Consider the following 24,807-nt stretch of genomic DNA (forward strand, 5'->3'; position numbering starts at 1 on the left):
ATTGAAGTGCTTTTACAGGTTTTCTGAAGAACTGTTTTATTCAAAATACAGAAGGCACTCCGCCAAAATTTTTATAGAAATCCTAATAATTCAAATGTGTTTTCTCTTTCATTTAAGTTCAAAAAAATTTTTAACACCTGTAAATAGTGCTCACCACTGTAAAAAGAAGTAAGAAAAGTTTTAAAATCCCTTGTAGTGTATTTAATGGATTATCAGTAGACGAAGTTGGTAATTCGTTAGGTATACTACGGGATCATGTTATGCCTTACAGAGGGGTAGGGTGTGACACAATTGCATATTAAAACTCTTTGAATATGTATTGGATCTATGTTTGCCATTTAAAGATTTTTAAAATTAATAGATTAATTCATTAGAACCCTAGATTAAAACAAGAACACATGCACTAACCTTTTGATACACTGTAGTTGTGCTTGGTACCTTTATGAAGCACCTAGGACCCCATATATTGTCCCTCTAGCTTGTCCACACCAAGATCACCAATGGCAGGCCCTTGAACAGCTTTTCAAGCCTTTCCAATCAATTAGAAATTAAGGTTTTGCCTTTAGAGATGTTATAGATGTATATAGGACACTACGATTTCTAGCAATTTTAATTCAAGAGAATGTTAGCAATTCTCTTTGAATTGATGAGAGATAAAGAAGAAGAGATAAATAAGAAGACAAGGGTGGTGGCACCTCTTTGAGAAAATTAGACTAAAATTTTGTTCTTTCATCCTTTCCCTTATGTAGCTAGGTCATCACTTAAAACTCTTGCCACATGTCATCTTCTGATTGGCTCTTAGTTTAATTGACCCAATCACATTGTGCCAAGTGTAAAACCTAGATTTAATCTTGACTTTGATTATCTTACATGATTAAAAGACAAATGGCAAGCTTATGTGTAGTGCCTTGTGTCACTATCTCATGGTACCACATATCACCCTGTGAAATGACCAAATTACCCTTGTGTATTAATTTTGAGTTCTCAACCCAAAATAATTATTTCTCTTCTTCTAATCAATTTATATCAAATATAAATTAATTAATTAAACTCTATTAATTAATTTTTCATAATTAAATTCATATTTAAATACTTTAAATATAAATTTAACTTATACTATACATCCAATAACTTAGATTTGGTTTCAAGCCATGCTAGGGACTTTGCAATCTAATTGCAAACCAAACCTATTTAATTAATCAACTAAACTCTTTAACTAATTAATTAAATCACATTTAACTTGGTGATTACTTGTGTATGTGTGTGACTCACTAGGCTCATCACTAATTGGCAATGAGATATGATATCAACTCTTAATATCATCAGAACTATTTCTTACTATAAATAATTTCTCTAAATCATTTTAGGCACCTCATAGACCATGGTTAACACCTAGCATAGCATGCCATGGCCACCCAATCAGTAATAAGGAATACCTTAAATGAAGCTTTTATCATATGTTACCATGCACTAGAATCTCCCTGTTACAAAATCCCAATTCGAGCTGGAGTCATGGTTTATGTTAAACCCCATTTGCTATGAATATTATATTCTCTTTTAATTCCAGTTCTTGATTAAAAAGATTTTCTCTTCAGAAACTCTTTTCTGATTAAATCTATCTATCCTGGCCAGGAACTTGAAACATCAAGAACAATTAAATGAACATAAGATTTTATCCCTATTTACTTAGGGTAACAGATTCCATCTTGATCAACACCTACCTCTCTATATAACTAGTAGGAGCCAACACATGCCCATATACCTATACACAGTACAAGTATGAAAGTAGTATCAAACTCAAACCACCTATATACAAGATAACTATGCTATCTTAGGTCTAAAGATTATATGCACTGATATGATTTATGACAATGCACTGACAAGAGTAAACTCCATGTGCTTATCATAAATGTCACTGGTTCGGCCTATTTGTCATGCATAAGTGCCTATCATGTTTGTTATATGGCATGAAACTCACTATTCCATCCTATTTATATCTCATATAAATACATTGGGAACAAACATGAATGCAATTTTTTTGGATAAGTCATGTCCAGTGTGAAGTATCCTCAATTATGAACCAATTTATGATACTTTATGCTAGAAATATTGTCACTCATGTTCTTAACAACTTAAGAATAGAATTTCTAACAAAATATCAATGGACCTTTTCTATTATACATAAATATATTATGTAAACGGAAAAGTGAAAATGCCTTTTATTAATAAAATATGTACAAGATACATACTAAATGCTATGCTCTAGATAATCTCCCACTAGCACTAGAATTATTCATTACAATAACTTAGACCTATCTTCTCAAGATGCTGGTCTAACTGAGCTTGTGACATAGGCTTAGTGAATGGATCAGCTGGATTTTCAGCTGACGTTATTTTCTGCGTGGCTACATCGCCTTGCCCAACTATCTCTCTGATAATGTGATAGCACCTTTCTATGTGTTTGGATTTCTGGTGAGACCGGGGTTCCTTAGCTTGTATGACTGCTCCATTGTTGTCACGGTAGAGTGGAACAGCTAACTCAATGAAGGAACTACTGCAAGTTTTGTCACGAACTTTTTTATCCAAACAACTTCCTTTGCAGCATCTGATGCAGCAATATACTCAGCCTCGATAGTGGAATCTACAATCGTACTTTATTTGGAACTCTTCCAACTGACTGCACCTCTATTACAAATGAACACATATCCAGAGGTAGACTTTCTATCATCGATATCTAATTAGAAATCAGAATTAGTATAACCATCTAATTGCAAGTCACCACCTCCATATATCAAGAATAAATCCTTAGTTCTTCTCAAGTACTTAAGGATATTCTTGACAGCTATCCAGTGTTCCAAACTTGCATTGGATTGATACTTGCTACTCAAACTAACACCATGTGCGATATACGGCCTAGTACACAACATTGCATACATCAAACTTCCAATAGCTGAAGCATATGGAATCCTGGCCATTTTATCTTTTTCTTCAGGTGTCTTTGGAGACATCTCTTTAGAAAGGTAGATACCATGTCTCACTGGTAACAATCCTCTCTTGGAATTAAGCATGTTAAACCTCTTTAACACCTTTTCCATGTATTGACTTTGGGATAAACTAATTATTCTTTTTGCTCTATCTTTATAGATACGAATCCCAAGAATATAGGTTGCTTCCCCTAAGTCTTTCATGGAGAATGTATTTGACAACTATACCTTTACAGTTGTCAACATACCTGTGTCATTATCCATCAACAAAATGTCATCCACATATCAGACAAGGAAAGTGACAGCTCTATCACTAATCTTCTTATATATACATAGCTCATCCTCATTTTTTATAAAACCAAATGACTTAATGGCTTCATCAAAACGGATGTTCCAACTCCTTGAAGCTTGTTTCAATACATAAATGGATCACTTTAGCTTGCATACCTTGGAACCATTTTGGGATTTAAAACCCCTAGGTTATTCCATGAAAATGTTTTCTTCAATGTATCCATTGAGAAAAACTATTTTGACATCCATCTGCCAAATCTCATAATCATAGAATGCAACTATTGCTAATAGAATCCTAATTGATTTAAGCATGGCAACAGGCGAAAAAGTCTGCTTATATTCGATTCCTTGCCTTTGGCGAAACCCTTTTGTTACTAGACTTGCTTTATAGGTCTTTACCTTTACATCCAAACCAATTTTCTTCTTGAAAACCCATTTGTTCCCTATAGGTACAATACCTTCAGGTGGGTCAACAAGATCCCAAACTTGATTCTGATGCATGGAATCAATCTCGGATTTTATAGCATCAATCCATTTTGAAGAGTCTATATCTGATATAGCTTCTTCATAGGTAAGTGGATCATCTCCATGATCTACTTCTTCATAAGTAGGCAACTCTTGTTCTTCTTCATGAAGAGAACCATATCTCACGGGTGCGTGAGAAATCCTGGTTGATCTGTGAGGAATTACTGTAACACCCCTATGTTCGGTAGTGCGTTCTACTGTTTCGGTGACCAGTATTGTCAAGACAGCTAGGATGCCTATAACTATATTTAAAAGTAGTGAGGAGATATAAAATAATGAAATACAAGAAAAGAAAATACAAGAAAAACAAAGGAAAAATAATAGCAATGAAATGTAACCAAGTTAAACGAGCCGAGAACCATAGCGATGGGTGACCGCACCGGGAAGTTGAGGCCTAGACCGTTGACTAGCCTTAGACCTCGGGGAACCCTGAAAAATATTTTTAGGACATAAATAAACGTCTATTGAAGTATAAATATCATTAGAAATATCAAAGAAAAATTAATTAATTAGTATAAAGAAAAACGAGAAATCGAGAAAATGACAAAACTCGGTGTTACCGAAAAATCAAGAATGCAACCCGAACAGGGCAATTGTGGTCATTTGACACCCCAGGTTGTCTTTTGACCTAAATATCCATTAAAAATAAATGATATTATACTTGGAAAATATCATGAAAAATTAAAATAGTGGTACATAATCTAAATAGCAAAAGATAGGAGGAAAATGTGGAAAATTGGAAAGTTTAACATTAAAATATACTTTTAATTCAATTAGTGCTCCACTAACACCACTAAAGTGGACCATTAAGCATAATTGTGGCAGAATATGCCTTCATCTTCCTCACTGTTCAAAACCAGCCAAAACACTTGAAAGAAACCTCCATGGCCGAATCCTTTCCAAGCTCCATGCAATCCCCTTTGAGCCACCATTTTCATTAAGTCTCTTCTTTAAAGTTAATCCTCACCTTGCAAGGAAGATTTTGATAGCAATTTTAAGGAGGTTTAGTGAGGTTTTGGTCAAGTTTCAAAAGTGGTAAGTGTGTATTTTTTATTCTTGTTTCATTAAACTTTGAGTGGATGTTGTGGTGAGTTGATTTGTGGAAGAAGTTTTGATGTTTGATGAGTTAATGGTGGTGCACCATTTTAGCAGCCATGAAACCTCAATATGAACAGCTTATTCTTGCATGTAAATAGTGGTTTGAATGATGATTTAAATGTTTGATAGTATTGTAGTTAAATTCCACATGTAAGGTTTGATTTGGAAGCTTGAAAAGTGAAAATAAAAATTGATGAGTATGTGTAAACTTGGGGCAGCCTCATGAAGAAGATTGAAGTGTTGGAGTTCATGAAATTTTGTTGAATTATGTTTTCATTGATGGCAGCATGTGTATATAAGTAATTATTTGAATTTGGACATGAAAATGAGGTATGTTCATGTGGTTGAATTGTTGTAAATGGGACTTTGGAAAATTTTGTATTATAGTGTGCTTCTTGAGAGTGGTTACAAGCTGCCAAAATGACAAAAAATGTGAAGTAAAGTGTGTTAGTGTTATGCTACAAACCAGAATTGGCATAGAAGAGTTAATTTGGTAAGTGTTGGATGTGTAATTGGTAAGGATGAACAATGTGTAATAGGACAGTGTATGTTTTAGCTTAGAACCTTAAGTGTGTGGCTCCAATTTATATGAGACCAATTGGAGGTGAAACTAGGCACAAAATATGCCAACTTTTATAAAGGAAGCTTACCTAAATTCTGACTAGAAGGTAACTTGAAAAATGATCAAATCCGGATTAGTGACTTGAAAGCTTGAAAATTGACTATTTGGGCAGTAGTTAGTGTTTTGGCCATAACTCACCCAAACAAGTTCAAATGACCTGAAATTTGTACCATGAATAGTTTAGACATATATCTACAATTATTATGAAGACACCAACACCCAGAAATGACCATAAGCAAGTCAAATAGCTTGCACAAGTTCGAGTATAAAAACTGGCCAAACCAAAAGTGACCTAAAAATGACCTAAAGTTACCATTTTAGTACATTCTGTCCAGCATTGGTAAATTAACCATATCTTGGTCTACACAACTCAGAATAACCTGAAATTATGCCCTGCGTGCAATAAGACATAGAACTACAAGTTTGTAGTTTTGACTGATACCCAAAAACCGAGGAAACTAGGTCATCCTGCTAGGTCAAATTAGTATACTGAAATCCGGCAAATTGCAATAAAATGCAATATACTTGAAAATGAATTTGGTAACATGTACTAACACTAAAAGGCTATAAAATGTGACATATTGGTAACATTAAACCTAATTCACCAAGAGTGCATCGAAGGTCAGCATTTTAGGTTGATTAAGGAAAATAATAGAATTCAATAAATTAATTATTAAGCCTTATTATTAGAGACAATTTAAATGAGTACTGAAACACTTCAAATTGTGTGTTTCAATTAGCAAAGACTCAGGGAAGGGGAAAGAAACACTGAGTCAGGGCCAAGAGACATTTATCAGAGGTTTGTGCACAACAGTTATTTCTTTTGAATTTTTCAATTGAAATGAATTATGACTATTCATACATTATTATTTTAAATTGTGGAAATGTGTTGAATGGATATTTGATGGATACTTATTTCTTGAAAAACATTGTAAATGGTTTAAAACCATAGCTGTCATGTATAATGATTGAATTCCTCGCTAGCTTGTCTAGTGGGATGAATTGACTTTGAATTCCCTCTCTGGCTGAAGTGTTGAGGTGTGTGCCTATTGAGGATAAATAGGATGAGTACTCATATTATTGCTTGCTAGCTAGCTATGTTATTCCTCACTAGCCATTGGATTTTGGGACGAATTGAGCTTTGGAACATGATTAAGCCGTGTGTGTGATTTATTGATATTTATTGTGATATTGTGAAATGGAGTTTAAATTCTTTATGACATTCACTGTCCTTGAATTTAACTATAGTTTTAAGTATCTACTATTTATACAACTTATGATTTATGATTTTAAGTTGCATTTTGTTACTGTTGTGCACCACTGAGATATTGGCTTAGCGATAGCTTTTCATTGCTGTCGCAGGTAGACAGACTGACAGGGCAGCAGACTAGGCTGTTAGTGCTACATTGAGAGTTCGTCGGGTATTTTGAGTATACCATATTTTACATTTTGTATTGTAATGTATGTTGACTGTATGTATATATTGTTCTTGGTTTTGAACAGTTGTAAATTAAAATTGTACATTAAAATTGTACATTAAAGTTGTAAACTAAAATTGTAAATTATTTTGGCTTGTAAATATTGTGATATATTTCTTTTATCTCAGCTTTTGAAAACACTGGAAAATTATTGTGCATTTGAGTTTGCAAATGTTGAGAAACTTATTGTGTTGATTGAATATTGGAGTTTGGGGATTGAACAAAATATAGAAAGTGTTTTTTTTATAGGTTTTTGAAGAACTGATTTATTTAAAATACAGATGGCACTCTGCCAAAATTTTTACAGAAATTATTAATTCTTCAAATGTGTTATTTGGTTTCATTTCAGTTAAAATTTTTTTTTAGCACCTGTAAATAGTGCTCACCACTGTAAAAAGAAGTAAGAAAAGGTTTAAAATCCCTTGTGGTATATTTAATGGGTTATCAGTAGATGAAGTTGGTAATTTATTAGGTATACTACGGGATCATGTTATGCCTTATGGAGGGGTAGGGTGTAACATGTTTTAGTGTATCAGAGCTAGTTTTTAAATTTTGTTTTCACCTGTAATTTGAATATTCTTTCTTTATAGTACAACTGCTTAATGTCATTGTTTGATACATACCGTACATTACATTATAAATATGCACTAACAGGAGGAAATCTCCTTATGTTATTTGTTCAGGAGGTCTAAGATCCTCAAATTGACTATGGAAGAAGGGGATCGTTCAGTCGATCAATCTATTGAGGCCGAGGTGCAAGGGGATGCCCCAGCCCTACACAATGTCAGTGGATCAGCCGCTGACCCTCTCGATCATAGCGATTTCCTACTCAGTTTGCACAGCAGATGGCTGCAATGTTTCAACAGATGGCTGGTAACATGCCTACTCAAGTCCCACTATAGACACTAGTGGTACAACCACAGTCTTCAGCTAGGTAGTATGACAAGCTGATTAAATATGGGGCTACTGAGTTCAAGGGGACAGTAGATCCTCTAGAGGCAAAACAATGGTTAGAAAGAATGGATAGGGTGTTCAAGAAGCTACATTGTACAGAGAAGCTCATATTTGAATATTCAGTGTCTCTGCTACAGGGGGATGCATATGACTGGTGGAAAACCATTCCCCATAGTGTGGTAGAACCTTCAATGCTAACATGGAATGATTTTCTGCGGGAGTTCAGACAAAAATATGTCCCTGATGCTTATGTGGACCAGAAGCTGCAAGAGTTCCTAAGTCTGAAACAGGGGAGTAGATCAGTGGCTGAATATGAAAGGGAATTTTCTCGCCTGAGCCATTATGCAGTGAGTCTACTTTCTACCATTAGGGAGAGATGTAAGAGGTTTGAAACCGGCTTGAAGCCCAGTCTCAGACTACAAGTGGTCGGATTCAAACATAACAACTTCTCTGAGCTTATTTCTCAAGCACTGGAATTAGAAAGAATTGAGTTAGAAGCGGCCCCAGAGAAAAAGAAATCAGAGAAGACAGAGAAAGAGAAAGAGGGGAAGTCAGTAGATTAGAGTTCTAGTGGTCCTATTGGAAAGAGGAAGAACCATGGGGGACATAACAGAGGTGGTAAGAAGTCTGGTAGGGGAAGAGATTCAGGATAGAAACCTCCTCTATCTGGTCAGCAGAGTACCAGAAGTTCCTACCCTCTCTTCCAATGTGAAAGTTGTGGAAGAAATCATGGTGGGGTGTGCTACAAAGCCATAGGAGCCTGTTATAACTGTGGAGGCACAGGGCACTCTGCCAAAGACTGCACCAGTACTCATAGAGTTGGACCACCTCCTATTACTACAGAAGGGTCAGTTCAGAGTCCTGTCACCAGAGGCTCACAACCACCTAGCAGAGGTAGAGGCAGGGGTAGAGGTAGTCCAGCAAGCAACCAAGGCACTGTGAATCAATCAAAGCAAGGTAGTGCTCCAGTCAGAGTCTATGCAATGAGACACAGAGAAGAGGCCGAGACATCTGATGTTGTGGCTGGTACCTTCTCAACTTTTAATCAAGATGTGTTTGTGTTATTTGATCTGGGTTCTATCCATTCTTATGTGAGTGCTAGCATCATTGATTGCATTGCTGTTCCATGTACAAAAATGGACTTTGAGGTGCTAGTAATAAGTCCGCTAGGATAAGAGGTCAGGGTTAGTAAAATGTATAGGGATTGTCCTTTGGTGATCCAAGGACATGCTTTTGGTGATCCAAGGACATGCTTTTCTGTCTGATTTCATTAAAATGCCCTTCAGAGATTATGATATTATCTTGGGCATGGATTGATTAGCCAGGCATCACACCATGATTGACTGTAGACTAAAGACCGTCATTTTTGGTCTCCCCCAGTACAGTGATGTGGTAATACATGGGGAAAGGCAGCTATTGCCATCAAACATCATTGCGGCTGCACTAGCCAGAAAAATGATCAGAAAGGGGTGTGAAGCATACTTGGCACATGTGGTAGACACCCAAGTGGGGAGTCCAGCATTGAGGGACATCCCTACAGTGTATGATTTTCCAGATGTGTTTCCTGATGAATTGCCAGGATTACCTCCAAAAAGAGAGGTGCAGTTTGAAATTAATGTTATGCCTGGTGTGGATCCAATCTCCATAACACCATACAGAATGGCACCAGCAGAGTTGAAGGAGTTGAAGGTACAGTTGCAAGAACTACTTGAAAAGAGCTTCATCAGCCCTAGTGTGTCACCTTGGGGAGCGCTAGTATTGTTTATTAAGAAGAAAGATGGCACCCTCCGCTTATGTATTGACTACCGAAAATTGAATAAGGTGACAATAAAGAATAGATATCCATTGCCTCACATTGATGATCTATTTGATCAGTTGAAGGGTGCACTTGTATTCTCCAAAATTGATTTGCGATCTGGTTATTATTAGTTGAAAGTGCAAGAGCAGAGTATTCCAAAGACTGCTTTTAGAACTTGATATGGCCACTATGAGTTTCTAGTAATGCCATTTGGGTTAACTAATGCTCCAGCTACTTTTATGGATCTGATGAACACTATCTTCAGACCATATCTTGACCAATTTGTGGTGGTGTTTATTGATGACATTTTGATATATTTGAGGAATGCAGAGGAGCATGACAGACATCTGCGGATTGTACTATAGACTTTAAGAGAGAAACAGCTATATGCTAAATTGTGGAAATATAAATTTTGGCTGAAAGAAATCTCCTTTTTGGGACATTTTGTGTCAGCTGAAGGGATCAAGGTAGATTCTAGAAAGGTAAAAACTATCCTTAATTGGAAGTCGCCCAAGAATATCACATAAATTCGCAGTTTTCTGGGTTTAGCTATATATTACCGCCGGTTTGTGAAAGGGTTTTCTATGTTAGCTTCTCCACTGACTAAGCTACTTCGGAAAGATGTAAAATTTCAGTGGACTGATAAATGCTAGCAGAGTTTTGATGAGTTGAAGAGGTGTCTGACTGAAGCTCCAGTCCGTACTTTACCTATAGCGGGTAAAGAATGCATATTTTATAGTGATGCTTCTCACAATGGGTTAGGCTGTGTACTGATGTAAGACCAAAATGTTATTGCTTATGCATTATGCCAGCTGAAACCGCATGACGGGAACTACCCAACACATGATTTGGAGCTTGCAGCTATTATTTCTACTCTGAAGATCTGGAGACACTCTTTGTATGGAGAGAAATGCTACATTTACACAGATCACAAGAGCTTGAAGTACTTAGGCACGCAGAAGGAATTGAATTTGAGGCAGAGGAGATGGTTAAAACTGATTAAAGACTATGATTGCTTAATAGACTATCAGCTAGGGAAAGCAAATGTGGCGGCTGACGCCTTAAGTTGCAAGACTATGGCAAGTTTCAGAGTTTCTCCTTTGTCCATGGTACATGAGTTAAAAGTACAGCATGCCAGCTTGGAGATTGATAATGAGGGACAGACAGTAGTTGCATGGCATGTACAGCCAGTGTTGATTAATCAGATCAAAATGGCTGCTCAGAGTGATGATAAATATCAGAAGCTACTGAAAGAAGTCCAACATGTAACACCCCTAAGTTCGGTAGTGCGTTCTGCTGCTCCGGTGACCAGTGCTGTCCAGACAGCTAGGATGCCTAGAACTACACTTCGATATGAGTAAGAAGACATAAAATAATGAAATACAAGAAAAGAAAATACAAGAAAAACAAAGGAAAAATAATAGTAAAGAAATGTAACCAAGTTAAGCGAGCCGAGAACCCTAGCGATGGGGGACCGCACCGGGAAGTCACGGCGTGGACCGTTGACTAGCCCTGGACTGCGGGGAACCCTGGAAAATATTTTTAGGACTTAAAGAGACATCAATTGAAGCAGGAATATCATTAGAAATATCAAATAAAAATTAAATTATTAGTACAAGGAAAAGTGAGAAATCGAAAAACAGACAAAACCCGGTGTTACCGAAAAATCGGGAATGCAACCCGAACAGGGGCATTATGGTCAATCGATATCCCGAATTGTCTTTTGACCTAAATGTCCATAAAAAATAAATAATATTACACTTAGAAAATAAAATGAAAAATTAATTTGGTGGTACCTAAAGTAAATAACAAGAATTAAGGGTTTAATGTGGAATAAGTGAGAATTTAACATATTATATGATTAATTGAGTGAGTGGGCCATTAAAGGAATAAAATAAAAACATAATGGGGCAGCTGGAATTCCATTATACAAGCTGAAACTTCATCTTCCCCAAACCCTCTCAACTTTGCCGAATTGAAGAAGAGAAAGACCTCCATTGCTATTTTTGCATGAGCTTGATCCACTCCTCCATTTCAACTCCAATCACTTAGATAGCTTCATAAAAATTTGTCTACACATCATAAGGAAGAGCTTGATACCAAAATCAAGAAGTTTAATCAAGGTTTAGCAAGTTCCAACCATAGGTAAGTTTACATTTTTGAATGTTGCTTTGTTAAACTTTGTGTACATGTTATGGGTGTGTGCTTTGTGAAGAAAATTTTCAAGTTTGAGGAGTTATTGTTATGTTCATTTTGGACAGCCATGGAGTTATGTATTTAAGGAAATATTTATACATATATTTGATGAGAAATGATGTTGATTAGGGTGATTTAATATCCTAGTAAACTATTCCACATGTATATGGTGATTGTGCACTTGGAATGGAAATTGATGAATTGTAGGAAACTTTGCCATGGTGAAGATTTTCGGCAGCCTTGGGACTCTTGGATAAATGTATTTGTTTATGAAGGTATTGGCAGAATATTGACATTGAGGATTGATGGATATGTATATAGAGTGATTGTGTAAAGTGTATGTAAGAATTAGTAATGTTTAGGTGTATATGTGATTCTACTTAGACTTTGTAAATTTGAGTTTTAATTGGTGTATTGAGGATAATTGTAATCTGCCCAAAGTGACTTTAAAGTGAAGTGGTATATGGTTTTGGTAATGTACCAAAACAGAATTGGTAAGGGAAGTGAACATATAGTAAGGTAAATGTGTCATTGATGTAGGTTTAAGCAAGGTAATTAAGGGCAGTATGCATTTTAACCTATAACTTTAAATGTGTAACCTCAATCGGTATGAGACCAATTGGAGGTGAAACTAGGCACAAAATGTGCCAAATTTCATTGAGAAAGCATACCAAAATTCTACTTGCAAGGTGACATGAAAAATGACCAATTCGGATTAAGTGCAATTGAAACCTGAAAACTGACCAATTGGGCAGCAGTTAGTGTTTAGGCCATAACTCACTCAAAACAGGTCCAATTGACCTGAAATTTTAACCATGAATATTTAAGACCCATACCTACACGTCTTATGAAGACACCAAAGCCCATACATGACCATAAGCAAGTCAAACAGCTTGCACAAGTTCGGGTCCAAAAACTAGCCGAACCAAAGTTGACCAAATTGACCTAAAATGACCTAATTTGATGCCATTTGACCAGCAATAGTAAAATGACCATAACTTGGTCTACATAACTCAGAATGACCTGAAATTTTGCCCCGCGTGCAATAAGACATAGATCTACAAGTTTGTAGTTTTGATAAAAACCCGAAAACCGAGAGAACTAGGTCGTCTGACTAGGTCAAACTAGTATCCCGGAATCCAGCAAGATGCATTAAAATGCACTAAACAAGGAAATGAGTTTGGTAAAACGTACCAACCCTAAAACCCTATCGAATGCGACATATTAATGACACTAAAACCTAATTTACCTAAAATGCATCGAAGGTCGGTAGATTAGGTGATTAAGCAAATAATAGCCTTCAGTGAATTACTTATCGAACATTATCGTTAAAGACAGTTTAATTTAGTACTGAAACACTTCAAATTGTGTTTCTCAGTTACCAAAGACTCAGGAAAAGGGAAGGAAACACTGAGTCCAGACCAGAAGATAGTCATCAGAGGTTTGTGCACAACTAGTTTTCAACTGATTTTACTCTGAATAATATTTCACATGATTAATTGTATGTTATTGTTTTAAATTGTGTTTGTGCACAACTAGTTTTCAACTGATTTTACTCTGAATAAGATTTCATATGATTAATTGTATGTTATTGATTTAAATTGTGTTTGTGCACAACTAGTTTTCAACTGATTTTACTCTGAATGATATTTCATATGATTAATTGTATGTTATTGTTTTAAATTGTGTTTGTGCACAACAAGTTTTCAACTGATTTTACTCTGAATAAGATTTCATATGATCAATTGTATGTTACTGATTTAAATTGTGTTTGTGCACAATAGTATTTCTTTTGAATTTTTCAATTGAAATGAATTATGACTATTTGTACATTATTGTTTTAAATTGTGGAAATGTGTTTGAATGGATATTTATTGCTTGAAAAGCATTGTAAATGATTGGATGGATACTATTGATTGAAAAGCACTGTAAATGGTTTTTGTGGAAATTAAAGTTAATTATGAATTGTGTTGCCATTTTGTGAATGAAATTATAACTTTGGAAATTTGTTGGATTCTCACGAATCATTCGAATAAAATGTTTGGAATTGATTTTATGTTCACACTTAGCATGACAGTATCATATCATTCCTTCTCCATTTATGGGGTTGTGATCGTTTATTTTCCTTCTCCATTTATGGAGTCGTGATCGTTTATTTTTCTCCCTCTCTGGTTTACCAGTTGAGGTGATCGGATGAGTACTCATTATATAGCTAGCTCCCTTTCTCATTGATTTCGATTAGTGGGGTTGTGATTGCTTTGTCGTGGTGTACAACACGGCATTGATCGGAAATTTGTGTCATGGCTTAAGTTGTGAATGAATTGGCAACACTGTATTCTTAATTTATTCGATTAAATTGTGTTGTTATGCGATTTGATAATTTGTGAAAAGAAGTTTAAATTCTTATTGACATTTACTGCCTTTTGAATTTAACTATGATTTGATTACTGAGATTTATTGTGATATTGTGTTAAATTCCTTATGACAGTATTGTCTTGAATTTAACTATGGTTTTTAAATATCTACTATTTATTTGAATTATGAATTGTGATTTAATTTTGTATTTGGTTAATGTTGTGCACCACTGAGACATTGTCTCAGCGATAGCTTTTCATTGCTATCGCAGGTAGACAGACAGACAGGGCAGCAGACTAGGCTGCTAGTACATCCAGCGAGAGATTATCGGGTATAATGAGTATACCACATTTTGCATTTTGTGCGGTAATGTATGATCACTGTATGTACATATTGTTTTGGTTTTGAGCTGTTGTAAATTAAAATTATACATTGATATTGTGAAGTAAATTATGAGTTATTTTGGCTTGTAAAAATTGTATTATATTTCTTTTATCTCAGTCTTTGAAAAATCACTGCAGATTTGAGTTGAGAAATATGTTGTGTTGAGAAAAATGTTGGATTTGAGATTTGGAAAATATATTGAAATGCTTTTTTATAGGTTTTCTGAAGAACTTTTTTATCCAAATTACAAATGGCACTCTGCCAAAATTTTTACAGAAATTCCAAATAAGTCAAATGTGTCAGTTCTATCACTTCAGTAAAAAAAAAAAAGTTTTTAACACCTATAAATAGTGCTCACCACTATAAAAGTAGTAAGAAAAGTTTTTAAAATCTCTTGTAGTGTATTTAATGGGTTATCAGTAGACGGAGTTGGTAATTCATTAGGTATACTACGGGATCATGTTATGCCTTACAGAGGGGTAGGGTGTGACATGTTTTAGTGGTATCAGAGCAAAGTTTTTAAATTCTGTTTTCACCTGTTACTTGAATATTCTTTCTTCATAGTACAATTGCTCAATATCATTGTTTGATACATACAGTACATTACATTATAAATATGCACTAACGGGAGGAAATCTCCTTGTGTTATTGGTTCGGGAGATCTAAAATCCTCGCATTGACTATGGAAGAGGGTGATCGTTCAGTCGATCAATCTATAGAGGCTGAGGTGCAAGGATGCTGACCCTACATAATGTCGATGGTTGTTGCACCCCTGCAGTACCTCAGTTTCCTGCTCAGTTCGCTCAGCAGATGGCTGCAATGTTTCAACAAATGGCTGGTAATGTACCTACTCAAGTCCCAATATAGACACCAGTGGTACAACCACAGTCTCCTACTAGGCAGTATGACAAATTGATGAAGTATGGGGCTACAGAGTTTAAGGGACGATAGATCCTCGAGAAGCTGAACAATGGTTAGAGAGGATGGATAGGGTGTTCAAGAAGCTACATTGTACAGAGGAGCTCAGATTTGAATACTCAATGTCCTTACTACAGGGGGATGCTTATGACTGGTGGAAAACCATTCCCCACAGTCTAGTAGAACCTACAGAGCTAACATGGAATGACTTTCTCAGGGAATTCAGACAGAAATATGTCCCTGATGCTTATGTAGACCAGAAGTTACAAGAATTCCTAAGTCTGAAACAGGGGAACAGATTAGTGGCTGAGTATGAAAGAGAATTTTCCTGCCTGAGCCATTATGCAGTAAGTTTACTTGCTACCAGCAGGGAGAGATGCAAGAGGTTTGAAACCGGCTTGAAGCCCAGTATCAGATTACAAGTAGTCGGCTTCAAACACACTAACTTCTCTGAATTTATTTCTCAAGCTCTAGAGTTAGAAAGAATTGAGTCTGAAGCTGCTCTTGAGAGAAAGAAATCAGAGAAGACAGAGAAAGAGGGAAAATCAGTAGAATGAGTTCGGTGGTCCCTCTTGGAAAGAGGAAGAACTATGAGGGACACAGCAGAGGTGGCAAGAAGTCTGGTAGGGGAAGACATTCAGGACAGAAACCTCCTCTATCTGGTCAGCAGAGTACCGGAGGTTCCTACCATTCCCGCCAATGTGAAAATTGTGGAAGATATCATGATGGGATATGCTATAAGGCTATTGGAGCCTGTTATAACTGTGAAGGCACAGGACACTTTGCCAAGGACTGCACCAGTAGTCGTAGAGTTGGACCACCTCCTACTACTGCAGAAGGGTCAGTCCAGAGCCCTATCACTAGAAGTTCACAACCACCCAGCAGAGGTAGAGGCAGGGGTAGAGGTAGCCCAGCAGGCAGCCAAGGTACAATGAAACATTCAGAGCAAGACAGTGTTCCGGTCAGAGTCTATGCAATGAGACAGATGGAAGAGGCCGAGACATCTGATGTTGTGGCTGGTACCTTCTCAACTTTTAACCAAGATGTGTTTGTGTTATTTGATCCGGATTCTACCCATTCTTATGTGAGTGCTAGCATCATTGATTGCATTGCTATTCCATGTACAAAAATGGACTTTGAGGTCCTAGTAACAAGTCCGCTAGGACAGGAGGTCAGGGAAATAAATTTTGATGCATTAGTGATTAGTCCTTTAGGATAGGGATTGTGATAATAAGTGAAATTAGTTTTGGAAGAGTTTATCGACGAAAAGTATTTCCTGACACACCATAAATTATAAAGCTAATTGGCGAGCCTATTTAATTGAAAGCAAGAGGACGTAAAAGTAAGTTACAGTAATAGAATTGCTCTAGCTGAAGGCAGAGATGTTACTGTTAGTAATTGTTAATGGATATTGTAATCAAAATAAGTTCGGATATCAGTGAATTCGAAAAGGATAAAGGATAGGATAGTTTGATCTATTGGGATGTATTGTAGTAACTATGCAATGTTCTTGATTGTTTATACTGTAAACTACGGATTATAGTACTAACTTGAGATTATTGTGTAGAGCTACGTACTACCTGATAGTACACCTAGATGAGGATAGTTGCGAACGGCATCTGTTTTTGTATAGTTATGCCAGGACATAATTTAATTGTTAGAAATAAGTTTGAAAATCCTACTTAGCGATCTAAAACTCAAAAGTTAGAATATCGAAAGGTTATAGTTCGGTACAAAAGAAAGTAAGTTATAAAATATTGACAGATAAAAAGAGTTATGGAAGTAGAGATTTGAATAGTTGATTCATATATAACAAAGAAATATTACGAATGTGAGGAAGACTATGGACCAGAATGGTCAGAGGACCAATGACTGATGAATGATTCTAACATGACCTCAAGGGTCATTCAAGAAGCAACGTGAACTGAAATATTAGACAGCATAATAGTAAGAGGAGATTGGTGTTATCCAAACAAATTAAACATTGTATTAGATTATTAAAAAGTCTTATACAAATTTGAGAAAAAAAAAAGATTATATGATCATATAGAAAGGAGAAAATAAACGTATGACTATTGTAAGATGGCTATTGGGTAAAATTTCATGGACGAAATTTATCTAAGGGGGGGAGAATTGTAACACCCCTAAGTTCGGTAGTGCGTTCTGCTGCTCCAGTGACCAGTGCTATCCGGATAGCTAGGATGCCTAGAACTACACTTCGATATGAGTAAGAAGACATAAAATAATGAAATACAAGAAAAGAAAATACAAGAAAAACAAAGGAAAAATAATATCAAAGAATTGTAACCAAGTTAAGCGAGCCGAGAACCCTAGCGATGGGGGACCGCACCGGGAAGTCACGGCGTGGACCGTTGACTAGCCCTGGACTGCGGGAAACCCTGGAAAATATTTTTAGGACTTAAAGAGACATAAATTGAAGTAGGAATATCATTAGAAATATCAAAGAAAAATTAAATTATTAGTACAACAAAAAGTGAGAAATCGAAAAACAGACAAAACCCGGTGTTACCGAAAAATCGGGAATGCAACCCGAACAGGGGCATTATGGTCAATCGACATCCCAAATTGTCTTTTGACCTAAATGTCCATTAAAAATAAATAATATTACACTTAGAAAATAAAATGAAAAATTAATTTGGTGGTACCTAAAGTAAATAACAAGAATTAAGGGTTTAATGTGGAATAAGTGAGAATTTAACATATTATATGATTAATTGAGTGAGTGGGTCATTAAAGGAATAAAATAAAAACATAATGGGGCAGCTGGAATTCCATTATACAAGCTGAAACTTCATCTTCCCCAAACCCTCTCAACTTTGCCGAATTGAAGAAGAGAAAGACCTCCATTGCCATTTTTGCATGAGCTTGATCCACTCCTCCATTTCAACTCCAATCACTTAGATAGCTTCATAAAAATTTGTCTACACATCATAAGGAAGAGCTTGATACCAAAATCAAGAATTTTAATCAAGGTTTAGCAAGTTCCAACCGTAGGTAAGTTTACATTTTTGAATGTTACTTTGTTAAACTTTGTGTACATGTTATGGGTGTGTGCTTTGTGAAGAAAATTTTCAAGTTTGAGGAGTTATTGATATGTTCATTTTGGAAAGCCATGGAGTTATGTATTTAAGGAAATATTTATACATATATTTGATGAGAAATAATGTTGATTAGGGTAATTTAATATCCTAGTAAATTATTCCACATGTATATGGTGATTGTGCACTTGGAATGGAAATTGATGAATTGTATGACATTTTGGCATGGTGAAGATTTTCGGCAGCCTTGGGACTCTTGGATAAATGTATGTGTTTATGAAGGTATTGGCAGAATATTGACATTGAGGATTGATGGATATGTATATAGAGTGATTGTGTAAAGTGTATGTAAGAATTAGTAATGTTTAGGTGTATATGTGATTCTACTTAGACTTTGTAAATTTGAGTTTTAATTGGTGTATTGAGGATAATTGTAATCTGCCCAAAGTGACTTTAAAGTGAAGTGGTATATGGTTTTGGTAATGTACCAAAACAGAATTGGTAAGGGAAGTGAACATATAGTAAGGTAAATGTGTCATTGATGTAGGTTTAAGCAAGGTAATTAAGGGCAGTATGCATTTTAACCTATAACTTTAAATGTGTAACCTCAATTGGTATGAGACCAATTGGAGGTGAAACTAGGCACAAAATGTGCCAACTTTCATTGAGAAAGCATACCAAAATTCTGCTTGCAAGGTGACATGAAAAATGACCAATTCGGATTAAGTGCAATTGAAACCTGAAAACTGACCAATTGTGCAGCAGTTAGAATTTAGGCCATAACTCACTCAAAACAGGTCCAATTGACATGAAATTTTAACCATGAATAGTTAAGACCCATACCTACGAGTCTTATGAAGACAACAAAGCCCAGAAATGACCATAAGCAAGTCAAAAAGCTTGCACAAGTTCGGGTCCAAAAACTGGCCGAACCAAAGTTGACCAAATTGACCTAAAATGACCTAATTTGATGCCATTTGACCAGCAATAGTAAAATGACCATAACTTGGTCTACATAACTCAGAATGACCTGAAATTTTGCCCTGCGTGCAATAAGACATAGATCTACAAGTTTGTAGTTTTGACCGAAACCCGAAAACTGAGGGAACTAGGTCGTCCGAATAGGTCAAACTAGTATCCCGGAATCTAGCAAGTTGCATTAAAATGCACTAAACAAGGAAATGAGTTTGGTAAAACGTACCAACCCTAAAACCCTATTGAATGTGACATATTAATGACACTAAAACCTAATTTACCTAAAACACATCGAAGGTCGGTAGATTAGGTGATTAAGCAAATAATAGCCTTCAGTGAATTACTTATCAAACATTATCGTTAGAGACAATTTAATTTAGTACTGAAACACTTCAAATTGTGTTTCTCAGTTACCAAAGACTCAGGAAAAGGGGAGGAAACACTGAGTCTAGACTAGGAGACAGTCATCAGAGGTTTGTGCACAACTAGTTTTCAACTGATTTTACTCTGAATAATATTTCATATGATTAATTGCATGTTATTGTTTTAAATTGTGTTTGTGCACGACTAGTTTTCAACTGATTTTACTCTGAATAAGATTTCATATGATTAATTGTATGTTATTGATTTAAATTGTGTTTGTGCACAACTAGTTTTCAACTGATTTTACTCTGAATAATATTTCATATGATTAATTGTATGTTATTGTTTTAAATTGTGTTTGTGCACAACTAGTTTTCAACTGATTTTACTCTGAATAAGATTTCATATGATTAATTGTATGTTATTGATTTAAATTGTGTTTGTGCACAACAGTATTTCTTTTGAATTTTTCAATTGAAATGAATTATGACTATTTGTACATTATTGTTTTAAATTGTGGAAATGTGTTTGAATGGATATTTATTACTTGAAAAGCATTGTAAATGATTTGATCGATACTATTGATTGAAAAGCACTGTAAATGGTTTTTGTGGAAATTAAAGATAGTTATGAATTGTATTGCCATTTTGTGAATGAAATTATAACTTTGGAAATTTATTGGATTCTCACGAATCATTCGAATAAAATGTTTGGAATTGATTTTATGTTCACACTTAGCATGACAGTATCATATCATTCCTTCTCCATTTATGGGGTTGTGATCGTTTATTTTCCTTCTCCATTTATGGAGTCGTGATCGTTTATTTTTCTCCCTCTCTAGTTTACCAGTTGAGGTGATCGGATGAGTACTCATTATATAGCTAGCTCCCTTCCTCATTGATTTCGATTAGTGGGGTTGTGATTGCTTTGTCGTGGTGTACAACGCGGCATTGATAGGAAATTTGTGTCATGGCTTAAGTTGTCAATGAATTGGCAACACTGTATTCTTAATTTATTCGACTAAATTGTGTTGTTATGTGATTTGATAATTTGTGAAATGAAGTTTAAATTCTTATTGACATTTACTGTCTTTTGAATTTAACTATGTTTTGATTATTGAGATTTATTGTGATATTGTGTTAAATTCCTTATGACAGTATTGTCTTGAATTTAACTATGGTTTTTAAATATCCACTATTTATTTGAATTATGAATTGTGATTTAAATTTGTATTTGGTTAATGTTGTGCACCACTGAGACATTGTCTCAGCGATAGCTTTTCATTGCTGTCGCAGGTAGACAGACAGACAGGGTAGCAGACTAGGCTACTAGTACATCCAGCGAGAGATTATCGGGTATAATGAGTATACCACATTTTGCATTTCGTGCGGTAATGTATGATCACTGTATGTACATATTGTTTTGGTTTTGAGCAGTTGTAAATTAAAATTATACATTGATATTGTGAAGTAAATTATGAGTTATTGTGGCTTGTAAAAATTGTATTATATTTCTTTTATCTCAGTTTTTGAAAAATCACTGCAGATTTGAGTTGAGAAATATGTTGTGTTGAGAAAAATGTTGGATTTGAGATTTGGAAAATATATTGAAGTGCTTTTTACAGGTTTTCTGAAGAACTGTTTTATCCAAATTACAAATAGCACTCTGCCAAAATTTTTACAGAAATTCCAAATAAGTCAAATGTGTCAGTTCTATCACTTCAGTAAAAAAAAAAGTTTTTAACACCTGTAAATAGTGCTCACCATTATAAAAGAAGTAAGAAAAGTTTTTAAAATCCCTTGTAGTGTATTTAATGGTTTATCAGTAGACGGAGTTGGTAATTCATTAGGTATACTACGGGATCATGTTATGCCTTAAAGAGGGGTAGGGTGTGACACAACAGGGTAAGAAACCTGAATTTTCTATGAGAGATGATGGTTTACTACTACATCAGGGCAGAATGTGCGTTCCTAATGATGTGGAATTGAGACAGATCATTATGAAGGAAGCACATGAGTCTCCTTTTGCTATGCACCCTGGTGGAACTAAAATGCACAGAGGGCTGAAAGAGCATTACTAGTGGATGGGTATGAAGAGGGATATAGCTGAATTTGTTTTCAAATGCTTAACTTGTCAGTAAGTAAAGGCAGAACATCAAGTACCAGCAGGTTTGTTACATCCATTGCCAGTACCAGAGTAGAAATGGGAATGGATAACTATGGATTTTGTGATGGGACTTTCGAGGACACAGAATAGTCATGATGCAGTATGGGCTATAGGTGGCAGACTAACTAAGTCTGCTCACTTTTTGCCAGTCCAGATGGACTATAGTTTGGAGAGATTGGCTAGATTGTGCATATATGAGATTGTAAGACTACATAAAGTGCCAGCATCGATTGTATCGAACAGAGATCCTAGGTTCACTTATAGATTTTGGGGTAATCTTTAAAGAGCCCTAGGAACTAAATTGAACTTCAGCATAGTATTCCACCCACGGACAGATGGCCAGTCTTAGAGGGTAATTTAGATATTGGAGGATATGCTACGGGCTTGTGTGATTGAGTTTGAAGGTAGTTGGGATACACACTTGCCTGTGATTGAGTTTGCTTATAACAACAGCTACCAATCAAGCATTGGGATGCCTCCATATGAAGCTTTGTATGGCAGGAAGTGCAGAACTCCCCTATGTTGGGATGAAGTAGGTGAAAGAAAGATGATTGGGCCAGAAATTGTTCAGCAGACAGAGGAAAAGATCAGATTGATCAGAGATCGACTCAAGGCTGCATCAGACCGTCAGAAGTCCTATGTTGATCTGAAGAGAAGAGATATTGAATATGCAGTGGGTGATAAGGTATTCCTCAAAGTTTCTCCTTGGAAGAGAATTATGAGATTTAGCAGAAAGGGGAAACTGAGTCCTCATTTCATCGGACCATATGAGATTCTGGAGAGAGTGGGTCTTTTGGCATACCGATTGGCATTACCTCCAAAGCTAGAAAGGATACACAGTGTCTTCCATGTGTCCATGTTAAGGAGGTACAGATCTGACCCATCTTATGTACTATTAGTTGAAGAGATTGAGGTAAATCCAGACCTCTCATATGAGGAAGAACCCATAGAAATTCTGGCATATGAGGTGAAGCAACTGAGGAATAAACAGATACACCTGGTTAAAGTGCTGTGGAACCATCATTCAGGCCAGGAAGCTACTTGGGAACGTGAAGAGGATATGAGGAGACAGCTTCCATAGCTGTTCAGAAACTGATGCCATGTAAAATTTTGAGACGAAATTTATTTTAAGGGGGGGAGAATTGTAACCACCCTATGTTCGGTAGTGCGTTCTACTTTTCCGGTGACCAGTGTTGTCCAAACAGTTAGGATGCTAAGAACTACATTTAAAAGTAGTGAGGAGACATAAAATAATGAAATACAAGAAAAGAAAATACAAGAAAAACAAAGGAAAAATAATAGCAATGAAATATAATCAAGTTAAACGAGTCGAGAACCATAGTGATGGGTGACCGCACCGGAAAGTTGCGGTGTGGATCGTTGACTAGCCCATGACCATGGGGAACCCTGGAAAATATTTTTAGGACTTAAATAAACGTTTATTGAAGTATAAATATCATTAGAGATATTACAGAAAAATTAATTAATTAGTACAAGGAAAAACGAGAAATCAAGAAAATGACAAAACTCAGTGTTACCGAAAAATTGGGAATGCAACCCGAACAGGGCAATTGTGGTCATTTGACACCCCGAATTTTCTTTTGACCTAAATGTCCATTAAAAATAAATGATATTACACTTGGAAAATGTCATGAAAAATTAAAATAGTGGTACATAATCTAAATAGCAAAAGATAGGAGGAAAATGTAAAAAATTGGAAAGTTTAACATTAAAATATACTTTTAATTCAATTGGTGCTCCACTAACACCACTAAAGTGGACCATTAAGCATAATTTGTGGTAGAATATGCCTTCATCTTCCTCACTTTCCAAAACCAACCGAAACACTTGAAAGAAACCTCCATGGCCGAATCCTTTCCAAGCTCCATGCAATCCCCTTTGAGCCACCATTTTCACTAAGTCTCTTCTTTAAAGTTAATCCTCACCTTGCAAGGAAGATTTTGATAGCAATTTTAAGGAGGTTTAGTGAGGTTTTGGTCAAGCTTCAAAAGTGGTAAGTGTGTATTTTTTATTCTTGTTTCATTAAACTTTGAGTGGATGTTGTGGTGAGTTGATTTGTGGAAGAAGTTTTGATGTTTGATGAGTTAATGGTGGTGCACCATTTTGGCAGCCATGAAACCTCAATATGAACAGCTTATTCTTGCATGTAAATAGCAGTTTGAATGATAATTTAAATGTTTGATTGTATTGTAGTTGAATTCTATGTGTAAGGTTTGATTTGGAAGCTTGAAAAGTGAAAATGGAAATTGATGAGTATGTGTAAACTTGTGGCAGCCTCATAAAGAAGATTGAAGTGTTGGAGTTCATGAAATGTTATTGAATTATGTTGTCATTGATGGAAACATGTGTATATAAATAATTGTTTGTATTTTGACATGGAAATGAGGTATGTTCATGTGGTTGAATTGTTGTAAATGGGACTTTGGAAAATTCTGTATTATAGTGTGTTTGTAGAGAGTGGTTACAAGCTATCAAAATGACCAAAAATATGAAGTAAAGTGTGTTAGTGTTATAATACAAACAAGAATTGGCATGGAAGAGTTAATTTGGTAGGTGTTGGATGTGTAATTGGTAAGGATGAACAATGTGTAATAGGGCAGTATATATTTTGGCTTAGAAC

Source organism: Hevea brasiliensis, chromosome 10 (genome assembly GCF_030052815.1).
Source record: "Hevea brasiliensis isolate MT/VB/25A 57/8 chromosome 10, ASM3005281v1, whole genome shotgun sequence".
Classification (NCBI taxonomy): Eukaryota; Viridiplantae; Streptophyta; class Magnoliopsida; order Malpighiales; family Euphorbiaceae; genus Hevea; species Hevea brasiliensis.